Source organism: Mustela lutreola, chromosome 1 (assembly GCF_030435805.1).
Source record: "Mustela lutreola isolate mMusLut2 chromosome 1, mMusLut2.pri, whole genome shotgun sequence".
In the NCBI taxonomy this organism is placed as follows: Eukaryota; Metazoa; Chordata; class Mammalia; order Carnivora; family Mustelidae; genus Mustela; species Mustela lutreola.
Window position 1 is genome coordinate 104,074,829 of NC_081290.1, and position 4,347 is coordinate 104,079,175.

A 4,347-nucleotide genomic window follows, 5' to 3' on the forward strand; every position below is an offset into this window, starting at 1 on the left:
CCTCGACTCTCTATTTATTTTAGAGTATGATAATTTGAGGGAAAATTAAAATTGCCAGTTTTCCATTACATACGAAAGCTCTCAGTGCCGGTTATCTCATCAGACCTCACAAATATATTTCTGCAGAAAATTATGTAAACAGATAGAAGAGCCAAGAAAAGGGGGGATTAATGTCTGGTCAAAGTCCACACAGTGTCTTTAGGGCGAGGCTGGGCACCTGCCCCTCTGGACTGATCTGCTGGAGCTCTTCCTGTGCTAGCCCAGGACAGGGCAGCATGCGATGCCCAGATCACAGAGCCAATACTGTGCTGAGGGCTCGTGATGCAAGGGCCAAGGATACTAGGTTTTAAGTCTTCACGTGTTGACTGCAACAAGCAGCTCCTCAGGCCCAGAGACTGCGGCACTCTGAAAGCAGGAGCTGTGTGTTCATCTTCGCAAACAGCACCATCCTCAGTGCCTGGCACAGCACTAGAAATCCACTCAGTGGTGAATCCCGTGGAATACATTCAGCCTTTAACAAGGACCCAAACAATCTCCATTCTCTGCTCAGTATGTTGCCATGGCTTCTCGTTCCACTCTGAGTTCAAGTCGAAGCCCTAAGCCAGGTGATTTGCTGCCTGCTGCCTGAGACACTATGGTGCTCATCTCCATTCCCCCTTCTCTCCCCATGTACCCTCCTTCTACTCCTTTTCTGTGACCCTCGGCTGTTCTTTAGGCCTGGGCCCTTACTCTACATCCCTGAAAGGCCACCAGCTTTACTTCCTTCAAGACTCTGCCCAAGTGTCATTTTTTTATTGTCCTATTTCCATTGTTCTTGTCCTCCCTTGTCCCCTGCCCACCTGTACCTTTGAGCTCCCTCAGCCTGGTCTTACCTAGCACTTACCACCTTCTGACTTTAACCTGCTATATCATTCACTTAATTATTACTTTGATGTTTTGCTGTTTGTGTCTCTTTTCCTAAGACATTAGACTACAAGGGCAAAGATTTTTGTCTTTTTTTTTGGTCACTAATATCACTAGCATTCCATCCAGTGCCCGACACATAGAGAATGCTCTGTAAATAATTGTTGAATGATTAATAAAAGTGGATTAATGAATCCAGTAAATAGATGAGTCGGAAAGTGAAAAGGATACACCTTTCAAGCCAGCTATGAAGGTGAACCGTCAGTTGTGGTCAATTTATAGAGGCAAACATTTATTTTCATATTCAGAATCTCTTGTAATTCATGATGAACTTGGCCAACTTTCAGAGTCCAAGCTGCAGACATCCAGCCTATTAACTATTAAAGTCTTAACTCTTGTTAACATGTAGTTCAATCCCTGATGAACACACACAGAGCACGTGTGGAGTCTGGTATTTTTCCAAAGTGGGGTCTGAGTCCCTCTGCATTAGAGTTGCTTGATTAATATTAAGGTTCCTGAACCTTACCTAGTTTACTGAATAATCTCTGAGAGATTACTCGTAGATCCTCAGGTATTTCAGATGAATGAAAATTTCTGAATTACTAGTGTATAGATCTATAGAAAATGAGGACTGTAGTAGAACAGGATCTCTTATTATAGTATGGTTATTCCATAAGATATTGATAGGATTGGAATTTTTAAAAAGTGTTCCTAGAATGAATAATGGAAACTCTGAGTTAAATAGATTTTTTTTTTTTTTTTTTTGTAATAGGAATTCTCAGATCCTTTAATAAGTTGACATCACTGTGAATTCCCAGTAGCAGGATATAGTATGTAACATCCCACCTTTATTTCATTGTGGGTATATTTTTAGGTACCTCTTACTACCTTTTAGGGAGAGGTGATTTTGTTTTGTTCTAAGGAAAAAGTCTGGGCTTTGCTGTTGGAGATAACACCTAAGATTCATTCCTGATTGTAACATTCTATAATTTTCTTTTTTGCTTATTCTCCTCAGTTTGTAATCTAATTGGGAATTTTTGCATCCTTGAGAAAAGTGTAAAATAACATATCTGCATTTCACTATTCCTAGGACTCACCCTTGCAAATGAAAAATGTATCTCTCTCTCTCTCTCTCTCTCTCACACACACACACACACACACACAATGTGTGAGAGAGGAGCAATGCCAGTTCAGAGGGCCCACAGAAGAGCTTATGTACATACATCTGAATGAATTGGGTCTGTTTGTTAAGAGTAAAATTTGTAGGTTGGTAAGTGAGGGTTCTGTCTTTTGTGTGTTCTGTTACATGTTTGTGGGATTCACATGTATACATACCCCACTGGGTATTAGCATGTACGGGGCCTGTCCCTCTGTATTGATCACCACTAATCTATTCCTTATGTCACTTTCTATTCCTTTGGCGTGGCCCCTGGAAACAAGATAGGTATGTGCCTGGAATAAAGTGCCTTCTCCCCTTTTGAAAGCCATTTGAGGTCTATGGCACATTACATCCTTCTGTGTAATGGAAGTATCCACACATGGGCAATCGCTGTCTACAGATGTAATGAACCAAGTGGGAGGTAATGAGAAGTGACTGTCACACCATCTCTAGGGCCCTGTTCCTCCCGCCACACAATTACACTGTGACCCTAGAGAAACCGAGAAGACTATAGCATTCTTCCCCCTTCCTAATGGTCTTAAAATCAGGCCTTGCTTACCAGGGGGAGCTAAAATGCAGCATTATTCATTTGACAGTCAGAGGATGTCCAAGGAAATATATAATTATAATACGGGAGGCTGTTCTATACACAATCACACACTGTTTCCTCAGTTCTGACTTGGCCTCTTGCCTGAAAGATGCCAGTAGACTAAGACAGTCCTTTCCTGCTTTTCCCTGGCATGTGTTTTTGGGGTGAGAACTGTTACTTCTTTCATAACGGGAGAGTCTAGGGCTCCGGCGGGTGGGCAGAGCTGCAGTCGGGGTAGAGGAATACGTGCCGCAGCTTCACAAAAAGAAACTCCTCTCTTTTAAGTAATGATGATAAATGCAGCGAGAACAGCTTCTGGGGGCTATGTCTCACCAATCCTATTTCTGAGTCGTGTTTCACAGAGCGCCTTGATTACAGTGACCATTCCCACTGGCCTATTCTTGCAGTGAGGGAGAGGTTGGCAGGACTGCAGAAAAGGTAGAGGGCTGCCTGCTGAGTCAACTTTTAGAGAGCATACAGAAAGTGCAAAAAGGTGGAAGCCTTTTAAAATTCCTTTCATTGTCTTCATTTTGCTCTTAGAGCTGCGGCTTGCCCATGCTCTGAGGGAAGTCTGCCAACCGCTTGCTGAATAGTGAATGGGAACAAGCTGGGCTGCTGTGTTGCTTGGCAAAGAGAGAATAGCAGCGCAGGCTGGCTGCTGGATGGAGGACACCATTTCCCCTCCTCTGTGCCTCTGCCTGCAGGAAGCCCCCAGGTGGCGTTAGGGGACATTAGCGTGTAAATCACAGGGCCTGCTAATTTCTCACCACTTCATTAGCTGACAGTTCAATGAAAGCGCTCTCCTGCCATTCACCTCACGTCTGGGACAATGATGCTTCTCATCCGCAGAAGCAGAGTTCAGGCTTTCTGTGTTGACACGCTCGTGACTTTTTGGTCACCCCCCTCAGCATGTGCTAGTTTATTCTCTGACCCTGCTACTAGCAAATACTTCCTTGGACGTCCCCGCAACACCTACATCAGATTTCCGTTTGATTCACACGTGGGTTAGTGGTGCCAGGAAAAGCTGCAGCTTTTCTTGATCCTGTCCCTCTTTTTTTTATGGAATGGGTTTGAAGATCCCACAGCGCATTAAAATGACATTCTATATTTTAAAGACTCTCCTTCACAGCATTACTAATAACCATTTTTTTTTTGAGAACTTACTATGTGATATGTATTGTTTTAAGGACCTTCCAAGCTATTGAATCTTATTACTTCTATTTTATGCAAAAGGAAACAGAAAGGTTAAGTTTGTTGCCTAGGACACACAGCATTTTAAACACAGGAAGTCTGCAGCCAGAGCCCGCACTCTCAGTAGTAAGGCATTTTTCCTTAAGTAGTCAATTACTTGATTAATTCCTAGATCAATTCAGGAAACATTAATGAAACACCAAATATGTGGCACTTATATCAGAGTTTAACTATTAGAGTTGAGCTCTCCTTTGATTTTCATTTCTGCCCGACAGAAGGTATTTGTTGAGCACCCCCTATGTCCCTAGAGTTGTGCTCATGGAGATGCAAGAGAAATACAGGGTGTGACCTTGCCTTTGAGAAATTTACAGACCTGTATCGCTTCTCGGCCTTTTGGCTAAGATCAAGTGGAGAAATTTACAGACCTGTAGACCAGAGGGTGACAAGTTCTTTTTTTATAAAGGGGTAGATAGTAAATAATTTTGAAATGAGGTCATATGATTTC